Below are 19024 nucleotides of genomic sequence, written 5' to 3'. Positions count from 1 at the left end.
AGGAAGGGGGAGCCAGGGCAGCAGGAGTTGCACAGTGTGCAAAGGGACGGCCACCACCCTGGCCATGGCTCTCACCAGCTCCCCCCAGGGGCATGGGGACCCCGGGAGGACCACTGCCTTGCTGTGCTCTGCAGGCACCTTGTTCAATGCCCAGCTCATCTGCAAAATTCCTTCTTTGACTCCTTTCTCTGAACCAACCCATGTGTTCATCATATGTTCATGTACGAGTGTCTAATTCACTTTAGACTGTCAGTCCCATGAGGCAGACACCGTCTATAACTTGGAGTGCCTCTTTCAGCACCTGGCGTTATTTTTATACCCCCCCAACAGCCTTCACAGTTACTCAGTTATTAGCAACTGGTTGCTGACTGATCATCAGATTTTTGTTGACATCAACTACAAAATGAGTAAAGAAAGAAATCAAGATGATGAAATCATATCTGACATTGAAGTGACATAAATGGATACTGACAAATATCAGAAAGTGGAATCTGTAACGATTGTTGCATCTAGGTGGTGGGTACTTATACGTTCATCAGACAAATCTTTCCACTTTGCCATTTGAAATTTTCCTAATGAAAGAGTTAAGAAAATGATGGTGAGAGATGGTTTGTTTGTGCTCTGGGGCAAGTGGAGAGCTACAGCCAGAGACCCAGGCCTGGGCACTGAGGCTTCATAGTGCTGTAAAAACCTGAATATTGGTTCACCCCAAAAGACAAGACGAGAGAAACTGATCAATGGAAATACAGTGCCGGGGGCAAAAACGGAAACATCTGACTGAGATGCCATGACCTGGAATACACTCACTCCAAAACCGCAGCCACACAAGTACATTCTGAACTTAGAAGACAAGCTTCGAGCAGAGCTAGCCAGACATTCGATCTTCACGTGGGTGAACAAAAAAAACGACAGGAACACTTGGTGGGGTCACTCTGGGGAGACGACTTCCAAAAGGGCAGAGCAACAAGCACCCCCTCTCGTGTCTTGTGCCCCCTCAACAGAAACATGTAACACAGCAGAGGACCCAGAGAAGTGCTGGGGCAGCCAAACCAGCTCGGCCTCCCAGGAGATGATCTGCAGAAACCCAGAAGTCGGACTTTCCTGTGACTCGGATCAAATTAAGCAGCAAGCCACATCACATTTTGGTGGTTATTTTTATCCAGGACTTTACATAAACTAAAATAAATGCATATGCATTTCTAATATGAGTGCTTTTGAAAATGTGCCATAGCTGGACAGGTAGAAATAACTAGTGGTACTCAGAAGAACCTTCTAGCACCATGAACGCCAGGGGCAGGGAGCCCCTTCTGCGAGCACTCACATTGCTGAGGTTCTCGCGGGGCTGGGCCGTGGCAGAGCAGCTGCGGGCGTGCAACGCATGTCACCGTGGCAGCCACAGGAGCAGCCCCGGCCCCGCCCTCCACCAGCCTGCAGGGGTCTGTGCAGGCGGGCGGGGGCGACAAGTGGCAGCGTGGGAACCACGCCCACCTCCCCTAGCACACAGCCATCAAGATACTGATTGACAGAACACACATCTTCCATAACCTCAACTCGCTGGCCGTCTTGTCAACAAGACGAAGACAACAATAAAGAAATCTTTACTCCAAATGTGTTTATTCCGCCATGAGGACTTCCTCCTTGAAATTTCCCAGTTCAGTTTGCCACCAAAAGTACTGTAGCAATTACCTGTTGCCTTCTCTGAGCACTACCTTCTTCACCACCTAGAGTCATTACCAAAATAGCAGCCATGCTCGTGGGCAGGGCGCTCCACCATTTGAAGAGCACCCTCATTATCTCGCTGAGCCTTACAGAAGGCTTAGGTCTTGTCACCTTTCAGTGTGTCACCTGCATTCACTCGAATTGTAAGTGTCTTCTGGTGCCAGCCTCTGAGCCCTTGTACAGGAACCCTCCCATCTTACAGCACTGCCTCGGCAGATGTGCGCACACCTTTTACATACACTAAATACCACTTAACTGTAATGAACATAAAATACATTTTGCAGGGTCAGAAAGACTTTGAAACCCATGAGCTGCAAAGACTAGAAAAGAACCTGTGCCAAACTCACCAGACAATGGGACAATGGGAGAGGCAAACAGAAAAGCACAAGGGATCCCAAACAATGCCCACACTGCTGGGGAGGCAGCAGACTTCCTGTCCCCACCATCTAGCTGCTTTCTTGCTCATTAGGCTTCAGAAATCCCAAAGGGAAAGTTGTGAGGAGACAAGTCACAGAACAAAGGTGCCCCAGCATCCACACCAGCCACCTGCCGAATCTGCCGGCCGCCAGGGTCACTGTGCGTAACAGATAAATGGCAATTGCTCCCTCATCCCTGTCACACCTCCTTGTTACCTCTGGAGCCCTGGTGTGCTGGACCCCATCCCCAGCTGTGGGCACCGCCAGCCAAGTCATGGCTGCACTGGGAAAGTGCCCGGGCTCCTCTGAGATCACTCATCAGGAGTGCAGCTCTCCCGAGCCACATGCAGGACGGCGGGGTCGAGATCACTTGGAGACAGCAATAAAATTAGGGATTTGTTATTTGTGACCTCGGCTCCCTCAAGGTCTTCTCCTGCAGGGTGCAAAAAAGAATGACTTAACCTCATTTTCTTCCCTATTGCCGAGAGAGGACACCTCGAAAGACTAGCAGAAAAGCAGGAAAGATATTAATAATATGCCTCCTGGGGCTTCACGGGAATTAATTAATATTTTTAAGGGCTTTGAAATGAGAAACACCAGATTAAATGTCACCACACCACATTAAGGTTTTGTCTCAGAATGAGAATGGCTGAGGCAATGGCCCCACAGGCTGAGAGAGACGACTGGCAGGGAAGCATGTGATCAGTTAGGGGGTTAAGACAATTTCAGCTGGGTGTATAAATGACAAAGCAAGTTCCTAAAATACTGCCTATTGTGCTGGGCATTGCTATTGACAGCCCAAATCACAAGATGTAATAAAATATATGCATGGAAATTTAGGAGGATTCAATAGAGGAAGAGAATAAAAGAATGAACTGAAGGAAAGAAGCAAAGAAACTCTGCCCTTGGATCAAGGAAAGACAATGCAGCTCCAAGTTTCATTTCCTCTCCAATGATGCCCCAAAAAGGCACCTGGTAATGTCACAAAATGCTGACAAAGCCTGAGAGGCGTCACTGCCCTCAGCCTCTGCGTCCCTTGGCATGTCTGTTTCTCTTCAAGAAAGGAGAGTCAGGGGGCCTCAGCAGCTGTGGGAGGGACCGGCCGGCCCCCAGGGGTCCTTCACGAAGGTCACTGAAGGAAGTAGGGAGCTGCTGAGGGGGTGAAAGGGCAAAGGCAGCGCTGAGGGGAAGGGGCTCTGAGGGCTCTTTGGAAAAAAGCCCCTGAGGAGGAGAAGGCATGGACAGGCTCAGCAGATGAGCCTGGAGCAGCAGAGCAGCAGGGCCTCGTGCTTCCTTGGAGTTTCCATAAAGCTCACTGATGTCTCACTCGACTGGGAGAACACAAGTAACGCATTTCCATCCTTCTGTCTTTTGACAGCAAAAGAGAGGTCCAAGAAATCGACATGAAGAGGAACAAGCATAATATTAGACAGCAGGCCAGTTCTGCCCCAGGTCCGGAGTCTTGCAAAAGTTTCACCCTTACCCCTCTTCCTCCCAAGCAGGAGCAAGGGCTTCCAGGGCAAGGCTGGGCTGGGAGGAGGGCTGCGCCCGCGAGGATAGCCATCCAAGACGGCGGCCCCTCGTGGGAACACAGCAGGCCCCTGGCAGTCCAGGGGCCTTGTGCCACCACCCCTCAAAGAACAGTCACTGTTGTTCAGCCCTGGTTTGCCACCTTCCTCCCGTAAGGATATTAGGATGAAAAATGAACAAGTGAAAGAAAGCCAAGGGAAAAAAACTCAAAAGAACAATGGCAAAATGCTCATTTACAGTTTATGTGAGAATAAACCATATGGTCTATGTAGGAATAAATCATATGAAAATATACCATTTGCCCTCTCCCCATGCCCTCATACCCAGTGCCACCTGATGAGACAATTAAGGTCTTCAGAACTTCACAGTATTTATTCACAGATGTGAACAGATATGATGGTGCATGACTCACTAGCCCCTGCAGGACCTCCAGCCTTGTCTCTAAACACAACCTCTGAGAGTCTACACTCCAGCCACAAGAATTATCTTTTGAGTATGGTACCTCACTGTTTCCTCACCTACCTAAAACCTCCGCACACAACTCTCTTTCTTCCTTCCTTCTACTCCCAATACCAAGTCTTGCCTGGACTCTTCCTGTACATGCTTCACGTAGCAAGACAAACTACTTCTCTAGTACTCCCCTGGAAACTGGGTTGGGAATCCATGCAGAATGTTCCACAGCACCTCCAGGTCCCCTTTCACTGCACCTATGACACCTGATGCTACTTGCTTATTTACTCATCCGTCTTCCTTCCCTCTACTTCCCTCCTGCACTGACTAAAGCCCTGTGAGGGCAGAGACCACGATTTCTCTGCTCATCGTGGCAGCCTTGGGTAAGCACAATGCCTGGCACATCACTGGCACTCAATAAATATTTGTGCATGAACGCATGAACAAATGACAAATAGATACCACCTACTGGAGTCTGCAAAATCTGATGAGCTTCTCCAAAAAGAGATGTTGGGGGGCAGGGTGTGAGATTTCTCCGAAAAATCAGTTCTGCTAGGTTGGAATGCAGCAGCGAAGGAGACCTTTCGCTGCAAGGCCCAGTTCCCTGGACAGACAATTCTCAGCCCTGACAAACCTATTTGCTGCCCACAGTGTGCAGGCTCTGGGCAGATGCTGGAGGAAATGCCAGGCCCCAGGGCTTAAACCACAGCACCCAGCAAACCTCGTGTAGTTCAAGAAAAACCAACGCTTTCTAATGAGCAGGCACCGCCGGCTTCCGCAGCACACCAGGCAGGTGACAGCACCCCAGGAGCTTCGTCATCTGTCCGATAGGAAGAAGTAACATTGCCTTCTGTGAGCAGAAGCAGAAGGAAAAGTTTTACTTTGTAACTGGCACAATATGGTTGTCTTTTGATTTATAACCACATGAAGAAAATGAAAAGACATTTTCTTTCTTTGGGACGGAGACATGGAGAGGCAGCAGAGTTCTGCCAGAACCCTGGTCCTGACTATAAGAATCTTTCTGAATGTAAAGATTAAGGAGAAAAGAAAAAAGGATGAAAATTAGATGGCGGCAGGGCCAAAGGAGGTGTGCAGGATGACGGGCTTGGGGTGTGAAGTGGCCCCTGCAGAGCAGCACTGACACTGGTTCCACTTGCCTCCTTCCCGTGGCTGGAGGACCGACAGGGACACGACTGCCAGCAGTGTCTCCCACACAGATCAGGCCCGCACTCACCAGGCTCTGGGAACCCCGGGTCCAGCAAACCCCCAAGAGGGATGCTGTCGCCTCTTCACTCTTCAGCCTCCTCAGACACGTCCCCACTGTCCCCGGATGCCACCCAGCGTGACAGCACCAGCAACTGGCACAGCCAGCACCCCCTCTGGTCTCTCCTAGGGCCCTCCCCTCCCTGGACGGCTCCAACCGCTCTCTCTCGGCTCTCACTCTGGCCCATCCTCCTCCACTGATCCTTAAATGTTGCTGCTGCTCAGGCCACCTTCTCCTCACCTTCACCACCTGCTCCTCCCACATGGCACCTGCAAGAACAAGCCTTTGGCCGCATCTCTCACCTGGCCCCAGGCCTGCCCGACCCTTCTGTGTCCCCTAGCTCGTCCCCTGGCAGCCCCAGCACTCAGTCACCCGAACTAGAAACCACAAGCCAGGTTGAGCCCCTCCCTCCCCTCCTCCACGCCCAGTGTGCCCCCAGAACGTGCTCAGCTGGCACTGATGTATCTGCAACATAGCCCTACAGCCTCTGCCCCGACAAGCCCCCTGCAGGATCCCTCCCTTCTGTCTGAGTTTTGTCTCCTAACACACACCTGTCAGGCCACTCCCCTCCTGAACACAAATCCTCTGTGGATGGCCTCTGCCTCCAAGACAGTGAGCCCATGCCTGGCAGGCGGGCACACGCCCTGCACGCAGCCATCGGGTCCTCCCAGCAGGTCCCTCTTCGTGCCCTCGCCGTGCCTCCACCAGGCCTGGGCCGGACGCCCACCCCATCTTCCTGATGGGCCTTCCTGCCCCGCACACAGAGCCCACCAGGGCTCAGGGCCTCTCACAGCTGCAGGCTCCCCTTCGCATGCATCCCATGTGCTGTGAGCTCTTCCCCACATGCCACAAGTTGTTTGAGGGAAAAACTTAAGTTTCTTTGTATCCCTGTCTCTAAACACATAAAATAACCAAAAAATGTGGGTGGCAGGAATAACTGAATGTTGGGTGAAGGGCTGTTTTTCTGAACCACACTAACTTTTATTGATATACCGTTCATCTTAAATTAACAAAAGTCATCTCCCCTATGCCCATATAATTTTTTTTGCCCCAACATCCATCCCAGAGTTACATTTTTACTAGGAAGCATGTGGGGCAAGATGCTACACAGCACAAATTCTGTACTCCTTTCCATTTCCATTTTTATTTTCTCTTTAAATACGTACATTATTTCATAGGAAGATGTTGTCCTAAGTATTTTTTTCCTTATGTTATCATTGTAAGACTGGTTTTCCCCCAAATCTAAAACAAAACAAAACAAAACAAAACAAACAAACAAAAAAACACCTATCACTTCTAAATTGAATGAAATCCTTCAGTCCTTGAAATGGAAAAAGGAGATAAGAGCCAGTGTTCCAATCTATACACCTGCCTCAAGAATCCACCTTGCCCCTAAAGGAATTCCCAGTAGTGGGCCAATCACCAGACACTGCAGTGACTGTGAGTCACACATGGAGGCAGCTGCCATTTTCATCTAAATCATAACCAGTATCCTTTGCAAACACATCACTGAAAGACAGATCTTGGACAAGATGAAATCAGTTCACCCAAATAAAGAAGCCAGCCGTGGCCCGGGCAGGAGGGAGGAGCAGGGCCTGGCCCCACAGCCCTGGCGGCCGTGCCTCTGCTGCCCAGCGCCCGTCCCCACCAACAGACATCTTCCACCCACTACAGCCCCTGTCATGGGTGAGTTTGGGGTAACATGCAGATTCCGTGAGGCCTGCAGCCTCACCCCACACCCCACTCCCTGTTCACGCCTGTGGCTGTGAGGACACACCTGGCTCTGAACGTGGCCTGCGGACCCCCAGCTCCCACCCCACCTGCCGGAGCCATTGACCTGAAGAAGAGGCTGCACGCTCCTCCCTGTCACATTCGGTCTGTAAAGAAATCTCACTCAACCTGGGTTTACAGGTTTCAACAGCCCAGGGCTTCCCTCGAGTATTAACTGGCAAACCCTGTTAGAACCCATTTTGTCTTCTACAGGAAGATCCCCTCCACACTGCAGTCCTCAAGGCTCCACGAGTTGAACACACCAAGTGCTGCACCATCACCTGCTCAGCCCACTTCACAGCCACAGGTTAGGAGCTGACAAAAATACCCAGCTATCCTGGCCCCTCCTCCTGCCAAGACGTGCCCAGGGCAGTGGCCTCTGGAACCGGCTCTGCCTGGGTTAAGATGAGGCCAACCAAATAGCTTCACTGGGTCCCAGCAGTCAATTTCCAAGGGCAGACAGCTGTAAAGGCTCCCTCTCATCTCCGGAGAAAGGTCAGGCTACAAATAAACCAGGTTTCAGGAAGCCCCTGGGAAGCCTCCCAAGGAAAGGGGTCTGGACTCCTCCGGCCATTTCCCCTCCTGTGATCCCTCTGCACGCAGACTGCAGCTCTGGCTGGGGTTCCCCACCCCTGGGCTCCAGTCTCCACGTGCCAACCCCCCAGGAGTGTGGGAGCTGAGCTGCAGAGGTGGGAGGCAGGTGCAGCCACAGGTGAGTTACCTGCCCTCCAGGAGAGGGGAAAGCATGCTGGTCAGGGTCCAACCCCAGAGCAACAGCTTACCAGCCATTCAACCTGTAAACCAAGCTGAACCTCCATTTCCTCCTCCAAAAACAACTAAAACAGTCCATCCCCTGCCCACTCACAGGCCGTGAGGACGACAAGAGAAGATGCCAGAGCACGGTGAGGACGGCGATTAGCACGTGCACTGTCCCTCAGGTGCAGCTCCTGCTCCAAGAGCTGCACCTCTAGCCACTTTCCTTTCCCTCCAAGCCCCGTAAGCGGGTACTAAGCCCTCCCTAAGGCAAAGACAGGAAGCTGGGGCCCAGAGAGGGTAATGGCTACCCCAAGTGCCCACAGTTAGCAGTGGCCAGGCAGCCTGGCTCCAGACCCACCCTTTACCACCAGGCCCCCTGCCAGCCTCAACAGAGACCCTGGAGGCGCAGGATGCACTTTCTCACTTTTCTGCCAACCAGGACCCAGCCATAGCAGGGAGCAGAAGGTCCGAAGGCACACCTCCATGGTAATCCTAACGAGCTTCTGGCCTGTGTTGCTTAAAAATGACTTGCTCTCTGTGCCTCTGAGTCTCCAGCACACTAGGAATAGGTAATTGCTTCCTCCAAGAAGGGCAAAATTTCAACACAAGTCCCTGAGGGTTTGCCTTTATTAAGCAGTAAGACCAAGACCTGCTTGAAGGATAGCGAGTCTATAATGGAGCTATGAGAATGCAACCACCTAAATCATTCACTTCTACACATTTTTGCCAAACAATTTCCAAACAATACCACATTACCTCTGAAAAGATTGCTCCCCTTTACATTCATGCTGGGCTACCTCCAACTGTGATCAATAACTACTGATTACCTGGGACCCTTACTACTTACTAACTTGCCTGGAGGGGACAGAAGGAGAACATTCGAATTTAATGAGCTGTACAGAGGGGCCAGGGGAGGGAGAGGGAGACTGGCCCCGAGCTGCCAGGAGCAGCGCCATTTCCTCGATGCACAACCTCGGGGCATTCCAAGCACACTGCCCTGCCCTGTCCAGCCCAGGACCCCAGAGGGCTTCTGCAAGTGCGGCTCGGTCCGCAGCATTAGCCCCTAGCACCAGGGACTGCACGCTCGTTAAGGCTATCCCACCTTTAACCGCCACACAATGTGTGAATGAATAAACAAACATCTAGCACAAGAATGTGGCTGAGAAGGAAATAGCTATTTGCTAAGTGGTCACCAAAGCAAGCCAGCAAAGCGCGCTGTGGGCCAGGCCCCAGAGGGGACACGCCCTCAGACCAAGCTGGAACGAGTCAGCCAAGAAACCCGGCCAGCCATGCCAGCAGGATCCACAATGAGATAACTTCCTGTTAGAACTTCCTTTTAGAACCTGAATCCATTCTGAACAAAGTCCCAGGTGAGGCTATCTCAGGGCATAGCAGCAAAAATATCAGAATACATCTTTATTTGGTCTTTGGCTGTAAATGCAAATCTTTAGCTCTCACAGAAGTATTTCTTGCTAAGTCTATTTGCTTTTAAAAGAACTTGCTAATTTCCTGTCAGGCTCCTTCTCAAGCTCATGCTGATGCTCATAGAGAATCAGAAACAGACTGGGAGATCTAACCTGTTGGCCGCTGACTCCAGAGCAGCTCCTGGGGGCTGCCGTGAGCTCTCAGAAGGTTCACAGCCTCTCTGCTGAAAGTTCCCAGGCTTGTGCTCATCGGCTCCCGAAGATGTTTTGGGAGACATCTGTTTGAAGAACTTCATGGGCCCTTGGCAAAATGCCTGGCTTCTTTCAGCCCGGCCATGGCCCAGTGGTGGGCGCAGGGCTGTCCAAGTGCTGGCTGGCACACACGCTTACGAGTAAGAAGTTACAGATGGAAATGCTGGCTGGGATTCTGGCACAGTGTACTAAATCTTTAGGCACTATACAAAGTCAAAGTAACCGATGTTCTCAACATGTCTTCCCAACAAGAGCAGTTCCTCAGGAAATCTATAAAATCAGTGCCTCTTTCCCTTCTGTATTACTGAATAACAATTCTTCTTTCCTTACCTAATTTGCAAAGAAAGCAGAAGAAAACTAGAATAGCTGTTTTCTTATTCAGGAACCACAAATAGAACCCACAGCTTCTAGATGGGGTCTGAATCCACTTCTAAAATAAAGGGGCTCTGGTGGTCTCTGCGGACCTGCACACCCGGGGACTGCTCTCAGAAGAGACGGGGCAGCCCCGAGGGGACATGTAGCAATGTCCAATGACGTGTGGTTGTCACAACTAATGGGGGTGGGGGTGGGGTGGGGTGCTACTGGCATCTGATGAGTAGAGGCTAGGGACACTGCTAAACAGCCTACAACGAACAGGACAAAGGATTATTAGGCTCAAAATGACAGCAGTGTTGACTCTGAAACACTCTGCTTTAGAGCAAAAAATGAAGTTTTGGTTCTAATCTAATAAAGTGAAAAAAAGCAAGGTGGAGAAAATACATATAATAGACCACCAGTTATCTAAGAAAGAGAGAAGCAAATGCGTGTATAAATAGACACTATTTATTTATTTGTGTGTGTGTGTGTGTGTGTGTGTGTGTGTGTATGACTGAAGTGTTTAAATAGTTACCTACTGAGGGAAGGAGGAAAAAGGGTGGAGAGGACAGAATAGAAGCCAGCTTTCTCTGAATATACCTTGATTTGTATGTTTGACTTTGGAACTATGGAATGCTTTACATAACTACAAAACAAAACTATTAAAAATTTTTTAAAAACCCATCCTTAAAAAATGAAAGTAAAACAGAACAAGGAACTTAACTGTGCATCTAGTTGGCCATATAACCACACAGAGAAGAACACTCCCATGTGACTTTTAAAACAGTAATTTGATTGACCGTCTGTGCTCCAACATTAGAAAGAACTGCCAATACCTTGTGAAGTTCTCAGTCACCGTATTTATGGTAGTGTTGGCACTGCTTTCTGAAACTGCTAAGTGTAAAGTAGGATAAAAGAAATGAGTAATTAGGTTAGTGTCAATGAAAAATCTGAATGTTCAATGTGGGTGAAGGCAGACACAGTTGAAAAATCCTTGAGATTAAGTTACAAACCTTGTGGTCCTGAAACTGCATCAGTAAGAGCTCGTATGGTATGTCATCTTTCAAACACGGGGTGAGGGGCGAGAGCACATGGCCACGAGCACCCTGGCACCCAGACTGTGCTCTCTAAACACCACTGTCCATTGGGAGGAACAGGGCTCCTTGGAGACAGGGCTGACTTCAGGCCTGGGGCAGGACACGCACAGTGAGCATGGAACATACCAGGTGGGAGAGAAGCAACTGGAGGCTCCTAGGCCCGGAGCCAAAGGACTTAGGAGCTAAGGTAAAGAGGCACCCGTTGGCCAAAGATGAAGCAGTGTGAAAACTGGTAAACAAAGGAAAGTAAGTATTTATCCTGGCTCTCCTATAGGATCCATACCTTAAACCATCCAAATAAATGCCAAGAGGCAGTTTCTTAGGGTAGCGATAAGCACAGTTAGCAAACACAAAGGAGGAAAAAGGAATTTTAACACCATCCTTTTGAAATCTCTTACGAAGTCATGGGTCTGGGCCATGGTCATCAATAGCTGCCAGCATCACAGAGAGAGAGATGACATTCCTAAAGGAAGGACACGACACCAACCAAGAAACACTCCGTCCTCTAACCCCGCTCCAACTGGCCTGGAGACTGGTTAAGCCTCTATCTAGATTTGTCTACCACTTACAGGAAATACAAGGCACAGGGAGCAAGTGAAGCTGACCACAGGGCAAAGGGGAAGTAGGAAATCGGAAAAATCCAGCCTGCAGAAAGTTCTATAGGACACCTGGTTTCTCCAACCAATAAACTGAAGGAACAGAGAGAGAGAAAAAGATATGCTGGGAGCATGAGGGCCGTGGCGGGCAGGGGATGCAGGATGACTTTCAGATTGCTCCTAGGGGTTAACAGACTGAAAATTAGATCAAACACAGTGCACTAGCCATATTTGCGTCTGATTCAAATAAACCAACTGTTACACATATTTACTCACACCTAACTTTAAAGCAGGCACACTGAAATGTTTATAGATGAAATTATGTGATATCTGGAATTCGGGAGTGGGCGGCAGCACAGACGAAAGAAGGTCCGCGTGAGCTGGTAACAATTGAAGGTGGGTGGCGGGTATATGTTGATATAGTCCATAATAAACAGTTTAAAAATAAGCAAATGAATATCAAGGCTCAGAAACAAATTTAAAAAAAAGCAAACATGCAGACAGTATTTCAAAATGTTTCCATGATTAAAAGGAACTCTCCCAGAATCACTTTTGCAGGTAACTCAATGGTAAAGTCAAAATGTGCTATTTTTTATTAGAATTTGCTTGCATGAAGCACTTTTCCAAGGCTTGAAAGACATTTTAAGGAAGTGCCCAAATAGGTAAAAATCTTAAATGTGTTTTTAGCAGAGTTATACATATCAGTAATCTGCAGAGTACCACGTGGAAAAATTGTTTCATAAATGCAACTGATACTGATTATGTTTAGAATAATCCTTTCAAGTCTTGTGTACAAAACAAAAGATAATAATGGTGGAAGATATATTCAGCATATTACAACCTGGAGCTTGTCTGCAATTGAGTGTGAGGTTTCTCATTGCCTGTCTGCAAACACTGAAGGATGCTGTGCTTTCACATTCTTGGCTAAACTCTCTGATGACATCTATGATTCACTGCAGTAAATTCTTGTGACTCTGCAACCTTCCGAGTTTACAAACACTTCTGGCTGCATGGCCTCCTTTGATGGTGTTAGAAAAGCACCAACTGTCCAGCACCTGAGGTGAGACCAGGCCCAGGGGAGCCACCACCGCCCAGACGCCGGGGAGGCCCTGGCAGTGATGTCTTCCTGGGAGCGGAGCGGGGCGGGGCCCATGCTGGGAGTGCTCCAGGCCTGCACCTCTCACCAGGGGCCTCAGGATCTGTGGGTGAATAAATGATTTATCCCACAGACCTAGAGAGGCAACAGCAACTTCTCTCAGGATAATGTTGGGGTGGGGGTGGTGGGGGATAACAGTAGATGTGTCCATCTGCTGGCTCCCCTCTGGCTGCTGGGGAGAGGGGAGGGCATGGACTGCTCGCAAGGAGTGAACCTGCTTGCCCCAGGAACGGCCCACATAAAGTCTCCAAGCCAAGAAATGATCTGACACATGTTCAAAAGCGCTGGAAGTAACATACCCAAAATCAGAAACGCCCCTTACGGTACTTAGTTATCTGACTATTCTTCACAATCGAAACAGCCCAGCTACTGTTTTGCATCAAGCACCCTTGTGTGAATTAGAGGCACGCCCTCCAGGCAGACCCAGTGCCTGCGGGCTCAGGGATGGACCTGCAGAGAGGTTGGCCGCACTTCAGCCCTCACTGGCCCCAGGCAGGTAGAAGCCCTGAGCTGGCAAAAGTCGGCAGAGGTGGTTCTTGCCACTGTCCTGGAGTTATATTTAGTCTCAATAACAGTAACAGGAAAAGTAACAGGAAGGGATTACGGTAGGGCGTAATGCTGGCTGCCTTCCCACCCCCTTATTCCGTGCAGGCAGAGCAGACCTTCTCCCTCTAGAGAGGCTGAAAATTCCCTCAAACCCAAGCCTGACCAATGAGACACAAGGGGAAGTCGGCTGGAAGGCTTCTGTGACAAAGTTTTTCTTTGCTAAGAGACGTTTCCCCTTTTCCTTCCATTGAATACAATTGTAAGGATGTGATGTTTGGAGCCACAGCAGCCATTCTGCCACAATGAGAGCAAAGACAAGAGAATAGAGAATTTCATCCAGAACACTGACAACCCTAAACCATTTAAGAAACTAATACCGGAAACATTTATCATGAGACTTCATGATAAACCTTTTATTTATTGAGCCAGTTGGGGGATGGTGGTGAATATGGTATAATGCTTGAGAGCTTGGACTTTGCAGAAGACAAAATCCTAGATTATCAGTTTTATGTCTCGGTTTTTTCATCTGTAAAACTACCTCACGGTTTTTGTAAGGACTGAACAAGCAAATACACAAAGTGTACTTAGAACAGTGCCTGGCCCATGGCAAGCACCATGTGAGGGTTTGCTGTTGTCACTGAGTGAGTGTCCTGTAACTTGTAAAAGCGCCCAACCAATCCAACCAACCGCCTCCTTGGAGCCCACAGAGGGGACTCAGCCCCCTTCTCTCCTGACAGACTTTGCCAGCAAGACCATCAATTCCTAAAGCGTCCCTATTACTTTCATGTGATGTCTCTGAAACATGGGCCACCAGCCCAGACCTCTCCAGAGTCCCAATCCTCTCTCTCTCTCCAGGCGTCTCCTGTTCATCTCCATGTGCGCCCCCCAGAACAAAGTCCACACAACTGCTGTTTCCTCCAAGTCAGGGCATCCTCCTGACTTCCCTGTCGCTTCGCATTTCTTACAGAACTGAACCCACTGTTTTGTACAGACTGAAGGGCCACTGAATAGAAAGCGTGAAAAATAAATGAACAAATGCTATTGGCTACATGGCAATAAAATTCTAAAATGTTTATCATTTTCCATAAAATTAAAACTTTCAAGTATATAATGCTTAGAACCAAAGAAGTAACAAATGAGTACATAGTGAGCTTTCATCAAGATTACTTGTCAGTTCACTGCAACCAGTATTTACTGAGCCTGGAGCTCCAAGCACTGGGCTTTGAGGTGGAAAGTGGCTACATTCTAGAGGTGAATGTGCAGAATCTGAAGACAACAGCACAGGGGGTGAAGCCACACCTTTTGAAATAAACCCACCAGGCACACACCTGGGTGTGCCACTTGCAAGGGACGATGAAGGATGAACCGAAGATAATGGAAACATCCCGTCTGAGCCTCCTGAAGTTTAGTGTCCATCTTCACTTCATCTCACTTCTTAAAGCTTAAATACTACTTTGTGGAGCTATTCCTTCCTTCCAGTGAGTGCTCCAAAACAAGTGAGGGAGCCGTCAGAAATAACCAACATCAAACAAGTACACCTTTCTCCAAACTTCACACGGTCAACGTTGATTCTGTGGTTATGTCATGGCACTGATTTTCCATGTTTCTTCACACACACACACACACACACACACACGCACACGCATACGATAGCGCAGAATTCAACACAACATGAATAAGCCTCACTAGGTGTGCAGACACAGGCTGGCATGGGGTGGGGGCACGAATTACTGAAATGAGCTCCCTGCTCTCAATGAAATGATGATAACATAGAAAATAAGAAGTGCACACAAGTAAATATAGGGCAGAATATTACACATGCTACAGAGATTCAAACAAGGAAAGTTACTTCTGGGCGAGAGTGGAGGGACAGGTTGCAGAGTGAATGGCATGCTGACAGGAAGGAGTGGAAGAGAAAAGCATTCCTTCCAGGAAGAGGAAACAGCATGGAACAAAACAAGGAAAAAGTGAGGCCATCTCAGTTATGGCCAGAATGAAGCGTGATGGCAGTGTAATCTAAGCACCAGGGCGCCCCAGCAGACGGGACTGGGAGTGGACGAGAAGGGACTGTGGGGCTCCGGGAGGACCGGGAAGGCCCTGAGGGGTGCTCAGCAAGGCGCGCTGTGAAGGAACCCAACCCCACGAGCGGTGCCAGGCCCTGCCCTTAAACAGGCAGAAGGGGCAGGAAAGCCTCAGAGAACCCAGTGCTGACACCGGACGCTGGGTTTTGAGACTGATATTGCAACTAGTAGAAGCAGGGAGGGCAAGAAAAGCAGTATGTTAGGGAAGCATGGCTTTGAGATCTACTTCAAACAAACCGAATCCACCAGCCACGTGCAAATGGTTTAAATACTTTTTTCCAAAGCTGGTTAACTTCTTCATATTTAGAGAGAAATCCCTCTCTTCCTTCTAACTGAAAATTAAAGTTTTACTGTGAAATATGTAACATCTAACTCTAAGAGAGTGCTCTACCATTCATAAAGTGAATTCCATGAAAAACAGGACAGGAAAAGAGGGAGGGGGAGGGAGAAGAAAAACCAGAGTGGCGGGGGGGGGGGGGGCGAGAAGAGAGAGGGAGCGACTCTCCTCTCCAAAATAAGACTTTTTGGCTCCTGGAAGATCACTTGAGGAAAGAAGGGTGACTTTTGGGGGTAAGAATGAGAGTGAAAGCAAGGAAATGTTTTCTGACTTCAAACATTAGTGTCTAAAACCAGGGTCTGTGATAATAGGGCATGGCAAATATCTGCTTGTATATCAATCTGTTGAATGAAAAAAACACAATTTCAGTTATAAAAGGTTTTAATGAATTGTTCTCAGGATCACTTGAAAGGAATCTAATGCAGATTATGAAGTTAAAAAACTTCTCTGAAAGTATTTCCCCAAAGAACAAACACCCTGTAGTCGGATAGAGAGACTGGAGGCCTTCACCTCTCACAAGAGAAAAGGTTCAGGTCACTTATTGTACTTTGATTCTGTCGAGTTTTAAGTTCAAATCCTGAATTATAGACACAAAATTAAAGTCTCATGTAGCTGACACACGATGCCACCTGCACGTTGGGCCACACCCTGCCCTAACCCTAACCGTGGTTGCAGTTCTGACCCAGTCGCTCAGCAGTCGCCAGGCCCACCAGTTCTCCACCCGGCCTCACTCTTTCCCGTCACCCTCAGTACAGAAGGGGACCCCCCTCCCCACCATCGTTCCCGAGAAATGCACTCAGGCCACACTCGGTGAGCAAAGCTGACCAAGTCAGACACGGCCCTGATTTCATGGAGACAGAAATTAATTGAATACTACCGCTAATATGCCATCACCATCTATGACACACCATCCCTGTCTATGGCACGCCATCCCCATCTATGACACGCCACCCCCATCTATGGCACACCCGCTGAAAGCAAAGCACCAGGAGGCCACGAGAGCACAGACAGCAGCTGGTGTCAAGGGTGGAGAAGAATCTGGGGAGTCCACACTGAAGAGGTGAAGGAAGGAAACTGGAGTTGAGACCTGAAAAGTGAACAGAGGTAAACTAAGCGGCACGCATGTGTGCACACACGCATGTGTAGCATACAGCTGTCCTAGGGTCAGCTCTGCCACTCTGTCTGCCATCCGTCAGCACATGTATCAAGTGCCTGCTGCCTGCAGGGCACTGTGCTGGATACTTGAACACAGATGGTCCAGCTATGGTGGGGTGGCCCTGCCCCCAGGGACAGGACAGAGGGGAGAGGGTGCAGAGAAGGGAGACAGGCGAGACCAGGAGGGGCCAGCAGCAAAACAGAGTGAGGGCAAAGCACAGGCCACACGCGGGAGAGGTGGCCGGGGACAGAAGGAAATGGGAAAAGGGGAACAAAGAACACATGCAGACAGGGCTGCGAGCTTCTGGAAGGAAGGCTGGAAGGTGAGAAGAACCTGAGGTGGAGCCGAGCAGGGACACAACCCTGCAGGAACGGAGCCCACCCCACAAAAGAAACGAGACCACGACACTCAGTCAGGGTGAGGCATGGGAACAGTGATCCACTGTGCTTACAGAAAACCCGGGTAAACAGATTCCACTCCTTGTCCTGACTTGAAAGAACAAGAGCTCACGATCAGCTCTAACCCAAATCGATAGATTCAGTAAGCAACCTGACTATAACCCTCAGAACCTCCACTTTTAAGACTTGCCATTAAAATAAATCTCGCTCAAGAGGTAAAATAAATGACACATAAGGGTCTTAAGGGGAAGAGCCTGATGACTCTGAACTGCAGAAGCTAAGGAATCATTGTCCCCAAACCCAAATCTGATTTTGTAAAAGCCAACCAAGCACCCCTCTGTAGCTGTCGACTGCTCTCCACACAGGCGCCTCATTAGCAGAGTCTTTCTTTCCCACCTTCCAGGATACTGACAGGTACAGGCAAATCTGGGAGATCGAAAGATGCAAGAGAGAAGTAGCGCAGGAAAAGCATCTGCAGTCAGGTTCTTTTTCTCTCCACTTTACAGTGCTTTGCAACTGGCTACAATTACAGCAGGGTACAGCTGCATTGGAAAATGAAGCATTAAAAGTCTCAGTTTCTGAAACCATCAACTGGAAACAATAATTGTGTCTGCATCCAGGGGTTGTCTGAAGACTGAACCACTGTGTATAAAATGCTGAGCCCCACCACGGGCCACTCGATAACTGTTTCTACCACAGGCCGCAGTCCACACATCCAGTTCCTCCGCTCAGGGGTACAGACTCCGAGAAACAGGCAGCATGCCAGGTCTGATGGGCCCTGCCAACGCTCAGCTCTCTCGGCCCAGGACCCCCCAGACCCCCCAGAGACCTCCCACACCATCCCCAAACAGCACTGGTGGTAGGTGCTCTGTGAGGGTAATCACCCCCTCTGCCCCCTGGTGACTCTGCTGGTTTATCTTACCTAAAATACTAGAAGGTGTTCAGCAGCCAGAGGCAGCTGGGTATAGTCAGCTTATGGAAATACAAAACATTCCATGAGAAAAATGGGCAAAAGACATGATCAGACAATTCACAGGAAAAGAAATGGAAACGGCCCTTAAATATACCAAAATGTTCAACTACACTTATAATAAAAGTAATTCAAGTAAAAACCCCACTGGATTAGCATTTCCCACCTAACAGATCAGCACGGGCTAACAAGCAGGACAAGACGCGGGCGGGTGAGGCGCTCTCATGCATTGCTGGTGGAATGGAAACAGTCCCCGGCCCTCTGCAGAAGGATTTGGCAATAAAAAAGATTAAGGAAAAAAAAAAAAAAAAAAAGCACATATACATTTGCCTTTTGACCCAGAGATATGACTGCTAGGAATCTACCTCAAGGACACACCCTTAACCACACAAAACACCCCTGAACAAGATTGTGCATGCAGTATTGTTTATAACTGCAAAATATCACAATCTCAATGGCATTCACAAGAGACTAAATTACGGTACATCCACACATTGGAATACAATGCAGCTCTTTAAAAGGAGAAAAATCTCTAGAAACTGGTAAGGAGTGACTTCCAGGATACACTATGAAGTGGAAAAAGCAAACTGCAAAGAAATATAGGTGGTATGCCAACTTTTGTGTAAAAAAAAAGAAGAGGAAATAAGACAATATACATATTTCTCTTTATTAAAAAAGAAGCAGCAGCATAAAATAAACCCAAAACTAACGTGGTTAGTTACCTACAGGAGCTGAGTGGGGATGGAAGATGA

The 19024-nt window shown here is 48.8% G+C and overlaps 1 protein-coding gene across 5 annotated transcripts in view; it reads right to left on the bottom strand.

Annotated features, from left to right (window-relative positions):
- RPTOR (regulatory associated protein of MTOR complex 1) overlaps positions 1 to 19024 on the bottom strand; it is a 462365-nt gene that overhangs the window by 291415 nt on the left and 151926 nt on the right. The window lies entirely within an intron of this gene.

Source organism: Choloepus didactylus, chromosome 18 (genome assembly GCF_015220235.1).
Source record: "Choloepus didactylus isolate mChoDid1 chromosome 18, mChoDid1.pri, whole genome shotgun sequence".
NCBI lineage: Eukaryota > Metazoa > Chordata > Mammalia > Pilosa > Megalonychidae > Choloepus > Choloepus didactylus.
This window is presented reverse-complemented; position numbering and strand designations above follow the sequence as displayed.